We start from the raw sequence: 14,915 nt of genomic DNA on the forward strand, positions 1-14,915 counted from the left end.
GAGAGAGAGAGAGAGAGGAACAGAGAGAGAGAGAGAGGAACAGAGAGAGAGAGAGAGAGGAACAGAGAGAGAGAGAGAGAGAGAGAGAGACAGAGAGAGAGAGACAAAGGAACAGAGAGAGAGAAAGGAACAGAGAGAGAGAGACAAAGGAACAGAGAGAGAGAGGAACAGAGAGAGAGAGACAAAGGAACAGAGAGAGAGAGAGGAACAGAGAGAGAGAGAGAGGAACAGAGAGAGAGAGAGGAACAGAGAGAAGAGAGAGAGAGGAACAGAGAGAGAGAGAGAGAGAGAGAGGAACAGAGAGAGAGAGAGAGGAACAGAGAGAGAGAGAGGAACAGAGAGAGAGAGAGAGAGAGAGAGAGAGAGGAACAGAGAGAGAGAGAGAGGAACAGAGAGAGAGAGAGGAACAGAGAGAGAGAGAGGAACAGAGAGAGAGAGAGAGAGAGGAACAGAGAGAGAGAGAGAGGAAACAAGAGAGAGAGAGAGAGGAACAGAGAGAGAGAGAGAGAGAGAGAGAGAGGAACAGAGAGAGAGAGAGAGAGGAACAGAGAGAGAGAGAGAGAGAGAGAGAGAGAAGAGAGAGAGAGAGAGAGAGAGGAACAGAGAGAGAGAGAGAGGAACAGAGAGAGAGAGAAAGGAAAGAGAGAGAGAGAGAGGAACAGAGAGAGAGAGAGAGAGGAACAGAGAGAGAGAGAGAGAGGAACAGAGAGAGAGAGAAAGAGAGAGACAAGGAACAGAGAGAGAGAGAAAAGAACAGAGAGAGAGAGAGAGGAACAGAGAGAGAGAGAGAGAGAGAGAGAGAGGAACAGAGAGAGAGAGAGAGGAACAGAGAGAGAGAGAGAGGAACAGAGAGAGAGAAAGGAACAGAGAGAGAGAGAGAGGAACAGAGAGAGAGAGAAGAGAGAGAGAGAGAGGAACAGAGAGAGAGAGAGAGGAACAGAGAGAGAGAGAGAGAGGAACAGAGAGAGAGAGAGAGAGAGAGAGAGAGAGGAACAGAGAGAGAGAGACAAAGGAACAGAGAGAGAGAGAGGAACAGAGAGAGAGAGACAAAGGAACAGAGAGAGAGAGAGAAGAGAGAGAGGAACAGAGAGAGAGAGAGAGGAACAGAGAGAGAGAGAGGAACAGAGAGAGAGAGAGAGAGAGGAACAGAAAGAGAGAGAGAGAGAGAGGAACAGAGAGAGAGAGAGAGAGAGAGAGAGGAACAGAGAGAGAGAGAGAGAGGAACGAGAGAGAGAGAGAGAGAGAGAGAGAGGAACAGAGAGAGAGAGGAACAGAGAGAGAGAGAGGAACAGAGAGAGAGAGAGAGAGGAACAGAGAGAGTGAGAGAGGAACAGAGAGAGAGAGAGAGGAACAGAGAGAGAGAGAGAGGAACAGAGAGAGAGAGAGAGAGGAACACAGAGAGAGAGAGAGAGAGAGAGAGAGAGGAACAGAGAGAGAGAGGAACAGAGAGAGAGAGAGAGAGGAACAGAGAGAGAGAGAGAGAGAGAAAGGAACAGAGAGAGAGAGAGAGAGGAACAGAGAGAGAGAGAGAGAGGAACAGAGAGAGAGAGAGAGAGGAACAGAGAGAGAGAGAGAGAGGAACAGAGAGAGAGAGAGAGAGAGAACAGAGAGGAGAGAGAGAGAGAGGAACAGAGAGAGAGAGAGAGAGAGGAACAGAGAGAGAGAGAGAGAGGAACAGAGAGAGAGAGAGAGAGGAACAGAGAGAGAGAGAGAGAGAGGAACAGAGAGAGAGAGAGAGAGAGAGGAACAGAGAGAGAGAGAGAGAGAGAACAGAGAGAGAGAGAGAGAGGAACAGAGAGAGAGAGAGAGAGAGAGGAACAGAGAGAGAGAGAGAGAGGAACAGAGAGAGAGAGACAAAGGAACAGAGAGAGAGAGAGAGAGAGAGGAACAGAGAGAGAGAGAGAGAAAGGAACAGAGAGAGAGAGAGAGGAACAGAGAGAGAGAGAGAGAGGAACAGAGAGAGAGAGAGAAAGGAACAGAGAGAGAGAGAGAAAGGAACAGAGAGAGAGAGACAAAGGAACAGAGAGAGAGAGAGAGAGAACAGAGAGAGAGAGAGAGAGAGAGAGAGAGAGGAACAGAGAGAGAGAGAGAGGAACAGAGAGAGAGAGAAGAGGAACAGAGAGAGAGAGAGAGAGAGAGAGGAACAGAGAGAGAGAGACAAAGGAACAGAGAGAGAGAGACAAAGGAACAGAGAGAGAGAAAGGAACAGAGAGAGAGAGACAAAGGAACAGAGAGAGAGAGAGAGGAACAGAGAGGACACAGAGAGAGAGAGAGAGGAACAGAGAGAGAGAGACAAAGGAACAGAGAGAGAGAGAGAGGAACAGAGAGAGAGAGAGGAACAGAGAGAGAGAGGAACAGAGAGAGAGAGAGAGAGAGGAACAGAGAGAGAGAGAGAGAGAGAGGAACAGAGAGAGAGAGAGAGAGAGAGAGAGAGAGGAACAGAGAGAGAGAGAGAGAGGAACAGAGAGAGAGAGAGGAACAGAGAGAGAGAGAGAGAGAGGAACAGAGAGAGAGAGAGAGGAACAGAGAGAGAGAGAGAGAGAGAGAGAGGAACAGAGAGAGAGAGAGAGAGGAACAGAGAGAGAGAGAGAGAGAGAGAGGAAAAGAGAGAGAGAGAGAGAGAGGAACAGAGAGAGAGAGAGAGAGAGGAACAAGAGAGAGAGAGAGAGAGGACAGAGAGAGAGAGAGAGGAACAGAGAGAGAGAGAGAGAGAGAGAGAGAGAGGAACAGAGAGAGAGAGGAACAGAGAGAGAGAGAGAACAGAGAGAGAGAGAGAGAGAGGAACAGAGAGAGAGAGAGAGGAACAGAGAGAGAGAGACAAAGGAACAGAGAGAGAGAGAGAGGAACAGAGAGAGAGAGAGAGGAACAGAGAGAGAGAGAGGAGAGAGAGAGAGAGAGAGAGGAACAGAGAGAGAGAGAGAGAGAGAGGAACAGAGAGAGAGAGAGAGAGAGAGAGAGAGAGAGGACAGAGAGAGAGAGAGAGAGGAACAGAGAGAGAGAGAGGAACAGAGAGAGAGAGAGAGAGAGGAACAGAGAGAGAGAGAGAGGAACAGAGAGAGAGAGAGAGAGAGAGAGAGGAACAGAGAGAGAGAGAGAGAGGAACAGAGAGAGAGAGAGAGAGAGAGAGGAACAGAGAGAGAGAGAGAGAGAGGAACAGAGAGAGAGAGAGAGAGAGGAACAGAGAGAGAGAGAGAGAGAGGAACAGAGAGAGAGAGAGAGGAACAGAGAGAGAGAGAGAGAGAGAGAGAGAGAGAGGAACAGAGAGAGAGAGGAACAGAGAGAGAGAGAGGAACAGAGAGAGAGAGAGAGAGAGGAACAGAGAGAGAGAGAGAGGAACAGAGAGAGAGAGGAACAGAGAGAGAGAGAGAACAGAGAGAGAGAGAGAGAGAGAACAGAGAGAGAGAGAGAGGAACAGAGAGAGAGAGAGAGAGAGAGAGAGGAACAGAGAGAGAGAGAGAGAGGACAGAGAGAGAGAGAGAGAGAGAGAGGAACAGAGAGAGAGAGAGAGAGAGGAACAGAGAGAGAGAGAGAGAGAGGAACAGAGAGAGAGAGAGAGAGAGGAAACAGAGAGAGAGAGAGAGGAACAGAGAGAGAGAGAGAGAGAGAGAGAGAGAGAGGAACAGAGAGAGAGAGAGAGAGGAACAGAGAGAGAGAGAGAGAGAGAGAGGAACAGAGAGAGAGAGAGAGAGAGGAACAGAGAGAGAGAGAGAGAGAGAGAGAACAGAGAGAGAGAGAGAGAGAGAGGAACAGAGAGAGAGAGAGAGAGAAGGAACAGAGAGAGAGAGAGAGAGAGAGGAACAGAGAGAGAGAGAGAGAGAGGAACAGAGAGAGAGAGAGAGAGGAACAGAGAGAGAGAGAGAGAAAGGAACAGAGAGAGAGAGAGAGAGAGAGGAACAGAGAGAGAGAGAGAGAGAGGAACAGAGAGAGAGAGAGAGAGAGAGGAACAGAGAGAGAGAGAGAGGAACAGAGAGAGAGAGAGAGGAACAGAGAGAGAGAGAGAGAGAGAGAGAGAGGAACAGAGAGAGAGAGAGAGAGGAACAGAGAGAGAGAGAGAGAGAGAGAGAGAGGGAGAGAGAGAGAGAGAGAGAGAGAGAGAGAGAGAGGGGAGGGAGAGAGGGGAGCAGAATGAGAGAGGGAGGGAACAAGAGCAGGTGAGACACACCTGTTAGTCACATGGTTGTTTGCCAAAACTCATCAGAACATGTATCTCGTACCTAGTGTAACTTTTTAGATTCCGTTTGTTATTTTTCAAATTCTATATTTATTAAGTTTTGCAGCTTGTTTACACAACAAGGATAAATAATTATATAAACGTTTCTGAATCTAAATAGTGGACTTTGGTAGAATTAAAAATAAGTGTAGTGCAGGTCTATGATGATTTTAGTGCTACTATCATCTAGTTCTGATTCTGGTTCTGTTTTGGTTAAGTCCTCAGTAGTCCTGATTTTGAACTGTTGTATCCTGTTTTAATTCCGGATCAGTTCTGGGTCTGGTTGAATTGGGGTTTAGTCCCTGTGTCTTGATGCAGCCCCGACTTTGTTCTGCCTTACTGCTTAATTAAAAAACTAGTTTAAGGTGTCCTGCAGATGTGATATATATATTTTTCCTATATGAGTGATTCTTTTTTGAACAAAACTCAAAACACAGCGTCCATATTGTGGCCAATCACATGCGAGGATATGGGATAATATCATTATGTGAGAGACACGACAGTCAAGTGGAGCTTGCGCCTGTCCTCTCAGTAAGTGAGTGAGACAGTAGACAGTGATGAGGAGGGCTGTGTGAGTGCATCGCAAAAACACATAAAATGCTTACACCCATAAACGAAGCAGCTTCTGGCTGCAGTTTAAAGACTTTTTTGTCTCAGTCTTGGTCTTGGTCTTGTCTTGGTCTTGATACCCTCTGGTCTTGGTGTTATTATAAATAACCGATGATGACAAAACTAAATAACATAATCAAAAGGTCCACAGTTTGATTGCTGATAAGTTAATATGCCTGTGGAGTATTACTTCTCAGCTTCCTACAGAGTTTATTTTAATGCTTCACGTAGCTGTAGCGGTCAAAGTGTGCACTTGTATCCAGGATCTTTAGCTACACTCAAAGTTACCCTCCGAGCTTAAACTGTCCTAATACCACCTACAACCTCTCGCAGGAACACAACTGTTCGAAGCTCGTCCGATAATTGCTAAGGCTATATTACATAACAGTAAAAACAGATTATATAAGAGGTCAAATTGATTTTCCCAGCCTACTGTCGTCCTCTGCACCTTGACTCTATGGCAGCAGCTGTCCTGCAGAAACCAACAGCGACTCGCCCTCATGTCATGTTTTGCCCACTGCCAGAAGACAGATAGTACTGTATGCTATTAATCCCTTTAAGACACACAGATGTCACTGAATCACCACTTCACAGGAGACTACACATTTCATCTCAGGAAATGGCTTTTCTTCCTGCAATTAAATCTGCTGACCAGCAAACGTTCATCACGTTTGAGTTTCTGCATTTTGTCAGGCTGCCTGTTCAGACAGAGGAGAGCACACTAGAAGCCTTTTAGCTAGATCTTATTAGGGCTTTTTCACAATTCCACTTTCCAGTAAAATGAATTAGGCTTTTCTCCCGCTAATTTCCTCAACTGATCATGTTGCAAAATGCATGCGCCTGAGGGAGACGTTCCTTGAAAGCCTAATGCTCTTAATAGAGTCCCAAAAGCCACCTGCTCCCTCTCTCCAGACTTTCTCACTATAACATGTCTTGATAAGACGTTGCCAGCATTTACATGGCCAGAGACGAATCATAAAGGCTTCGATGAAGCCTAAAAAATGTGTTGTTAGTTGTTTAGACCGAATGGCAGGAGATGCAGTTTTGAAATAGCTGAATCTTCTCTCTGTGCAGTGTTTACGTGAGCCAGCAGTAGACGGTCCACCAGGTTTGTGTTCACTTTGTACTGGCTTGCAGACCTTCTGTGCTGTTCAATTTAATTTCTCAACAAGGTGGCAGATTTTCTGTTTTTCTGAATTATTACATGTACGTTACTGTTTTTAGTAATCCATGACTTCAGACAGGGTTCTGATCGCTCCCAAATTAGGAAGCAGTTTCTTCAGCCAATGGCAAAACAAGGAGTCTGTCATAGAAGTTTATTATAGATGACTTGGTTCCCACGGAGCCCTAATCTCAGTGTCATGGAGTCAGTGTGGGATTATATCAGGAGACACCGAGACTGTCTTTAAATATGAAGAATTAAAAATATTTAAACATATCTGAGCTTAATCAGATGTTTATTAAACAACAATATTTCATATGGGGCTATTAAGGATTTATCTTTCGGTGTAAGACTTTGAAATTTCAGTAAATGGCACAACTATTACATGCTTTAATCAGCCCTCTGAAGTGATCACTGCTGTTCAAACCTGTCTCTAACTCCAAGCAATTAGAATATGTCGTTTTTAATTAACTCCGCCATGGCCGGTTCCAAGCCCGGATGAGAAAGGAGGAGAGTTGGGCGTCGGGCTAGCAACCCGTACCTGTAAAAAACCCTACCGCTACAGAAATGACAAACGAAAGCAGAAGTTTTGGACAATGTGGCTGGAATTCTACTTCAAACAGGATGAGGGTGCTGGAAGAAACCAAAAATGGCATCCAGCGCCCGATGGAAGCATTATTCTCTGCCAAAACCATCACAAGAATTGGGACATGGAACGTTCGCACGTTATATCAGAGCGGACGGCTGGCTCAACTTTTGAAGGAGTTTGACGATTATCAGCTAGACATCCTTGGAATCAGTGAAATGAGGTGGATAGAGAGTGGCCGAATTATCAGCGATGGCAAGACGATCTTGTACTTGTGTCATGAAGATCGACATTAACATGGAGTGGGGTTCGTATTGAGCAAAGAAGCCGTGAGCGCACTCGTTGTTTGGAAACCTGTTAACGACAGCATCATCACAGCTCGTTTTGGATTTGGACACACCAAGAAGACCATTGTGCAAGTCTATGCACCAACGGACAATACGGAAGACGCTTTCAAGGACAATTTCTATGATCAGCTGCAAGACATCTTTAATGACATCCCGAATTACGACCTTAAGATCCTCATCGGAGACTTTAATGCCCAGCTGGGCGGCGACCGATTGGGATTGAAGACAGTGGTTGGATCGCATGCATCTTCAACGCATCTCAGCGATAACGGCGAACGATTAGTATCCTTCTGCGAGCACAATGGGCTGTGCGTTGGAAATACATACTTCCAGCACCGAGAGATCCACAAGAAGACATGGCGGTCACCGGATGGGCGTACATTCAATGAAATTGATTTTATCTGCATCAGCCAAAAATGGAGGTCGGCTTTGCAAGACATAAGGGCATGTCAAAAAGCAGATGTTGGATCTGACCACCACCTAGTCAGAGCGGAAGTCAAATTCAAACTTCGGAAACAAAGACAGCCCGCACCAAATGCACCGTTCGCAATCGAGAAGCTCAAGGACCCGACCGTTGTCAATGGCTTCACTTTAGAGCTGCAAAATCATTTCACCCTCCTTGGAGAAATGGAAGACGTCGAAGACCTCTGGACTGGCCTCAGGGACGCCACTGTGGAGTCCGCCCAAAACACCATCAGAAGACGCAGAGGAAAGAGAAGCGAACAGTGAATCCAAGGAAGAACATGGGAACTGATCGATGAGAGAAAAATTGCGAAGCTCAAAAGAGAGCAGGCCAAAACCGAACAAGCCAGAGAGGAAGGAACCCGATGCTACGCAGAATTAGATCAGCTAGTGAAGAAAAGCTGTCGGAAAGACAAGAAAGAATGGCTAGAATGAAAAGGTGCCGAAACTCAGGAAGCAGCGGATCGGAATGATTCCAAGACCCTATACCGCATCGTAAACAAGCTTACTGGATCGAGGACCAATGCAAATGTCACAGTCGAGGACAAAAATGGGAAGCTCTCGATCGCCCAAGAAGAGCAAAACAAACGATGGGCCGAACACTTCCAAGAGACCCTTAACCAGCCAGAGTCCACCAAGACATACAATTTCAAGGCGGAGGATTCCCAAGATGAACTTGGGGTCAATACTGGCAGAATCACCATCGAGGAAGTGAAGATCGCAATCACGAGCCTTAAGAACAACATAGTGGCTGGCCTAGGCGAAATACCAGCAGAGCTCCTGAAACACGGCGGCCAAGCCATGGTGGAAGAACTGACGACCCTGTTCAACAAGTGCTGGCAAAGTGGCAGTGTCGGAGGACTGGCGGAAGGGCGCCATAGTCAAGCTACCAAAGAAGGGCCACACCTCCGAGTGCACCAACTGGAGAGGCATCACCCTCCTCTCTGTGCCTGGCAAGGCATTCTGTACCGTCCTCCTTCGACGACTGAGGAGTGCCCTCAACCAACGTCTACTAGAAGAGCAAGCTGGGTTCCGGATAGGCCGATCATGCACAGAACAGATTTTCATCTTAAGAAACATCATCGAACAGTGCGTCAAGTACCGACAACAACTCGCCATCAATTTCGTCAACTTCAAGTAGGCCTTCGATAGCATCCACCACGATTCTCTTTGGCAGATGCGGCACTTGTATGGTGTCCCTACCATCTTCATCAACATCTTCAAGGACCTGTACTTGTGATCATGCTGTTGCGTTAAGACCGGAAATGGCCACACCGACTTCGTCGAAATCACCACCGGCATCAGGCAGGGCTGCATCCTGTCACCTCTACTTTTTCTCGTTGCCCTCGACTACGTCATGCGGCAAGCCGGATGTCAAATGCCGCATTGGAAAGGCAGCTGCGGTATTTCGGAGGATGAACAAGATCTGGTCCTCCCCGACCATCTCCCTCAAGATCAAAAACCGCTTGCTTAATTTAATCGTGATCCCAGCCGCCATTTATGCCAGCGAGACTTGGAAGGTGTCGGCCTGCATCAACACCAAACTCGACGTCTTTCAGCAGCGATGTCTTCGCCGGATTCTGAGGATCCTCTACACCGACCACATCACCAACAAGGAGATCCTGCGAAGGAGTGGCACAGTCAAACTTCACAACATCGTTGCACGCAAAAGGCTCCGACTGGCCGGCCATATCCTCCACATGGATGACGCACAGATTCCAAAAACAGTGATGCGCTTGCAACCCCTGGGCGTTAAAAGACCATGAGGACGTCCCCGCAACACCTGGTGAAGGTCATTCCATCAAGACCTAAAGACATTGAATATAACGTTGGATGAAGCTGAAGCCCGGGCACAAGATCGAGCCTGGTGGCGTTCGTTTGCCGCCCAATATGCCACATAAAGCATGGGAGGATCTAAGTCTAAGTAAGTAAGTTTTTAATTGTTCATCTAAGTCGTGGCAATAAATGAAAAAAAAACAACTAACTGAAACACACAAAAACATTATTTACAAAAAAGGCAGTTTGTTTCTCCTTCTAAGGTTACATTTCAGAGGTTAGAACTATATCATTTATAACATTTTTGAACATCTGTAACATTCTTACTGACAGGAGTTCGTTGAGTTTGTACTGATACAGTGGGGGAAATAATTATTTCATTAGTTTGCTCATGTAGTAGTGCAAAAACATTACATAAAAGTTATACTTAAATAGATTTTGGTTGATATTTTTCACTACCACAACAATTACAGACTGTTCAATTCTTGGAAGTAAGCAAAATTACAAATTTAGCCGAGGAATAAATAATAATTACCCCCAGTCAAAGGAGCTTGGAAAGAAAAGCGTCTGGACTTCTTTAAGTTACCTGAAGACGTTTCACCTCTCATCCGATAAGCTTCTTCAATTCTAAGGTCAAATGGTGGAGAGTCCCAGATATAAACCTAGTGGGAGTGACCCCCCACAGAGGGACAAAAGGACCCCCTGATGATCCTCTAATCGCCTGAGCCAAGGTGTGAAACTGGGTGTGGGTCCCAATCAGCCAGAGTTTCGGGTGAGTTCATTGTGAAACCTGGCCCCACCTTATCATGTGAATTCCTGAGGTCAGATGGCCCAGGATGTGAGTGGGCGTTAAGGCGTCTGGGAAGGGATCTCAAAACTGGATTATAGATGGCAGAGAGTTGGTGTCGTAAACCCCCGCCTCTGTTCAAAGATGGTCGCTCACAGTGGACATAGATGGCTTCTTTCACTCCTCTTTCGAACCATCTGTCCTCTCCTCATCTGTCCTCCAGGTTTCACAATGAACACACCCGAAACTCTGGCTGATTGGGACCCACGCCCAGTTTCACACCTTGGCTCAGGCGATTAGAGGATCATCAGGGGGTCCTTTTGTCCCTCTGTGGGGGGTTACTCCCACTAGGTTTATATCTGGGACTCTCCACCATTTGACCTTAGAACTGAAGAAGCTTCTCGGATAAGAGGTGAAACGTCTTCAAGCAACTTAAAGAAGTCCAGACGCTTTTCTTTCCAAGCTCCTTTGACTACGATGACCTGGATGACTGAGAACCTTCACAGACAATAATTACCCCCACTTTATAGATACAGACAGTTTATGGCCACAATTGTATTTAAGTTGCTTTTTAAATACAAATCATCTCCCACGATCAGGAAAGAGAGAATATAAAAATAACAGTGTGTGATATACTCATATTGGACTTATTGGCTGTTTAGCTGTCTCCATCTACACTCAGATGTAACAATCTGCTAACAATGGCAGGTTTTATTTATTGAGATTTTGCAGTTCAGTGGAAATTATGTTTTTATTTTTGTTTGCCAGCTTTTTATGGCTGGATTATCTGTATTTGAAATGTTCCTGCTGGTATTAATGCCACATGCTGAGTTTAACATTTAAAAACTTTTGTTGAAAATGTCCTTTAACTACTGACAACGTTCTCTGTGGGCAGTTTGAGACTAAATCTTGTGAAACATGATATCCCCCCTAAGCAGTTTAAAATTACACAAGCCTGTGAGCATTAATTATTCCTTATGTAAGTCACTATCTCCTCATTTAAAACCAGATTACACTGTAGTGCGCTGCCAGGTGATGCATCTCATACAACAAAGATAAAGTGGCCTGCAGTAATGAGCAATATTATATTTTGAGTGAGACAATAGTTAGTCGAGGAAAAAAATGGGAAGCTCTCGATCGCCCAAGAAGAGCAAAACAAACAATGGGCCGAACACTTCCGAGAGACCCTTAACCAGCCAGTCAAGGTGAAGGATTCCCAAGATGAACTTGGGGTCAATACTTGTATGTTCATTGCATAAAAAAATATAGAATTTCAAGTTGCAGTATTCTTATTGATAAATCCTGTATATTGAGGGTCCTGCAGTATCTTAGCTGTTCCTAGTACTGTGCTCTTCTGGACAAAGATCTCCGATGTTGTTCCTGGGATCTTCTGGAGCCACTCACCTAGCTTGGGAGTCACTGCACCTAGTGGTCCGATTACCACTGGAACCACTGTTATCTTCACCCTCCACATCTTCTCCAGCTCTTCTCTGAGCCCTTGGTACTTCTCCAGCTTCTCGTGTTCCTTTTTCCTGATGTTGCTGTCATTTGGCATCACTACATCTATCACTGTTTCTCAGTTAGCGTGGATGTTGGGTGTCAAAGATCCCATAGGTCCCTCATCCCACTCATGTAACCTCTTCTGCTTGGGTTAATATAGTAGCATTCCAACAGTGACCTATTTTTCCTCTCTTGCCCAACGATGCCCTTCTCTCTGTTGGAGTAGCCCACTTCTCATCAGGGTGCCCTGGTTCCTCATCATCTGACGCAGACCTTTTTAATCCGGGCAAGTCCGAGCGAGTATGGCTTCATATAAATAAAACACCCAGCACGCCCCTGCGGGCGGTTTATCCTTTAAGCTCGGGTCCTCTACCAGAGGCCTGGGAGCTTGAGGGTCCTGCGCAGTATCTTAGCTGTTCCCAGGACTGCGCTTTTCTGGACAGAGATCTCCGATGTTATTCCCGGGATCTGCTGGAGCCACTCGCCTAGCTTGGGAGTCACCGCACCTAGTGGTCCGATTACCACGGGGACCACCGTCACCTTCACCCTCCACATCCTCTCCAGCTCTTCTCTGAGTCCTTGGTATTTCTCCAGCTTCTCGTGTTCCTTCTTCCTGATATTGCTGTCATTCGGAACCGCTACATCGATCACTACGGCCGTCTTCTTCTGTTTGTCTACCACCACTATGTCCGGTTGGTTAGCCACCACCATTTTGTCCGTCTGTATCTGGAAGCCCCACAGGATCTTAGCTCGGTCATTCTCCACCACCCTTGGGGGCATCTCCCATTTTGATCTCGGGACTTCCAGGTTATAGACCCCAGCCTCTATGGATCTTGTACTCAGAGCTTGTTCTTGTGCTGCCATGATTAGTGCCTCTGTGCTGTCTTTCAGTCCAGCTTTGTCCAGCCACTGGTAGGATTTCTGGATATCAGCCACCTCCTCTATCTGCCGGTGGTACATACCGTGCAGGGGCCTGTCCTTCCACGATGGTTCCTCGTCTCCCTCCTCTTTCTTGGGTTTCTGCTGCCTGAGGTATTCACTGAGCACTCGGTCAGTTGGGGCCATCTTCCCAATGTATTCTTGGATGTTCGTTGTCTCATCCTGGACTGTGGTGCTGACACTCACCAGTCCCCGGCCCCCTTCCTTCCGCTTAGCGTACAGCCTCAGGGTGCTGGACTTGGGGTGAAACCCTCCATGCATGGTAAGGAGCTTTCTTGTCTTAATGTCAGTGGCTTCTTTCTCCTCCTTTGGCCAGCCTATTACCCCAGCAGGGTACCTGATCACGGGCAGGGCGTACGTGTTGATGGCCCGGATCTTGTTCTTACCATTCAGCTGACTCCTCAGGACTTGCCTGACCCTCTGCAGGTACTTGGTGGTTGCAGCTTTTCTAGCGGCCTCTTCGTGGTTCCCATTTGCCTGCGGGATCCCCAGGTACTTGTAACTGTCCTCTATGTCTGCAATGTTGCCTTCTGGTAGTTCAATCCCCTCAGTTCTGACTACCTTCCCTCTCTTTGTTACCATCCGACTACACTTCTCCAGTCCGAACAACATTCCAATGTCATTGCTGTATAGCCTGGTAGTGTGGATCAGTGAATCGATGTCTCGTTCACTCTTGGCATACAGCTTGATGTCATCCATGTACAGGAGGTGGCTGACAACTGCTCCGTTCCGTAGTCGGTATCCGTATCCAGTCTTGTTAATGATCTCACTGAGGGGGTTCAGGCCTATGCAGAACAGCAGTGGGGACAGAGCATCTCCTTGGTAGATCCCGCACTTGATGGTGACTTGTGCTATGGGCTTGGAGTTGGCCTCTAGTGTTGTACGCCACATCCCCATTGAGTTCCTGATGAAGGCTCTCAGGGTCCTGTTGATCTTATATAGTTCTAGGCATTCCAGTATCCAGCTGTGGGGCATTGAGTCATAGGCCTTCTTGTAATCAATCCAGGCAGTGCACAGGTTTGTCAGTCTGGTCTTGCAGTCTCGGCTGACTGTTCTGTCTACCAGTAGCTGGTGTTTTGCGCTTCTGGTATTCTTGCCAATTCCTTTCTGTGTCTCGCTCATGTATTGACCCATGTGCCTGTTCATCTTAGCCGCTATGATGCCTGACAGGAGCTTCCATGTAGTACTGAGGCAGGTTATTGGTCGGTAGTTGGAGGGGACTGGTCCCTTCTTGGGGTCCTTGGGGATCAGGACCGTCCGGCCTTCAGTTAGCCATTCCGGGTGTCTCTCGTTAACTAGCAGCTGGTTCATTTGTGCTGCCAGACGCTCGTGGAGTGCAGTCAGCTTCTTCAGCCAGTAGGCGTGAACCATGTAGGGCCCTGGTGCTGTCCAACTCGTTATACTGGAGACCCTTTCTTGGATATCTGCCACTGTGATGGTTACTGGACCCTGTTCAGGGAGGTTGCTATGGTCTGCCCTCAGATCCACTAGCCACCGAGCATTGCCGTTATGGGTTGCGTCCTTCTCCCATATGCTCTTCCAGTATTGCTCCGTCTCCAGCCTTGGTGGTGCTGTTCTCTTATTGTTCCCTTGCCACTGAGAGTACACCTTTGCTGGTTCTGTGGAGAACAGCTGGTTTATTCTCCTGCCTTCTATCTCTCTGGTGTACCTCCTCAAGCGGCTGGCCAAGGCTGTGAGTCTTTGCTTGGCAGTTTCCAAGGCCTCAGGTATGGACAGCTTGCTGTATTTCTTATGCACCTTCTTTGCCGCACCTTTCTGCAACTCCGTTAGTTGGCTAACCTCCCTCCGTGCTACTTTGATCTTAGCCTCTAGCCTCCTTCTCCATGCAGGGTACTGCCCCTTGTGGCTATTCAACTTGTAGCCAAGCATCTCACTGATCACTGCTGCCGTATTGTAGATCAGCTTGTTAGTGTCGGTAATCGTGGTTGTAGGTATTGTCCGTAGTGCTGCATTAACATCATCTAACAGACCTACTGAAGGTACTTCACGTAATCTTGGTAACCGGCTACGGGGGATCCAGGTTTCAAGCTTGGCCATGATCCTATTTTTCAGGTATATATATAAATATAAATATCTCCCTCACCAAAATACATGACTACACAATTTGTGTATTTATTTTAGAAGTGACTTTTTTTTATATTTGCATAAACTCACCCTGGGTCAACACACCTGATTCAAATTATTAGTTCATTCCCAGGCCTCTGGAGAATTTCAAGACATGTTGAGGAGGTCATTTAAATCAGCTGTGTTGAGTCAGGGACACATTTAAAACCTGCAGGACACCGGCCCTCGAGGCCTGGAGTTGGACACCTCTGGTCTATGGGGATTAAAAATTTTTTTTAAACAGCATTAACGACCCTTCATTACTTCAATTTCCTTCTGTTTAGCGTTGGCTTAATTTGTCAGGTTGCTGCTTGGTATAAGGGCTGTATTGGTGTGGTGGTTTCAGTGTTTTTTTTTTGAGGAAATTTGTTTTGAATTCCTATTTTAAAATAACTATTTATTAAGGAAATACT

General features: G+C 46.8%; 1 protein-coding gene and 1 pseudogene across 2 annotated transcripts in view; one reads left to right on the forward strand and one right to left on the reverse strand.

The window, feature by feature from the left end:
- The window catches only part of LOC146640852 (uncharacterized), a 12,554-nt pseudogene extending 3,412 nt beyond the window's left edge, over positions 1-9,142 (forward strand).
- The window catches only part of pex5la (peroxisomal biogenesis factor 5-like a), a 112,872-nt gene that overhangs the window by 54,058 nt on the left and 43,899 nt on the right, over positions 1-14,915 (reverse strand). The gene's annotated exons all lie outside the window — the stretch shown is intronic.

This window comes from Rhamphochromis longiceps, linkage group LG23, assembly GCF_057381845.1.
Source record: "Rhamphochromis longiceps isolate RC_006_pf linkage group LG23, R_longiceps_female_GT1.1, whole genome shotgun sequence".
Taxonomy (NCBI): domain Eukaryota; kingdom Metazoa; phylum Chordata; class Actinopteri; order Cichliformes; family Cichlidae; genus Rhamphochromis; species Rhamphochromis longiceps.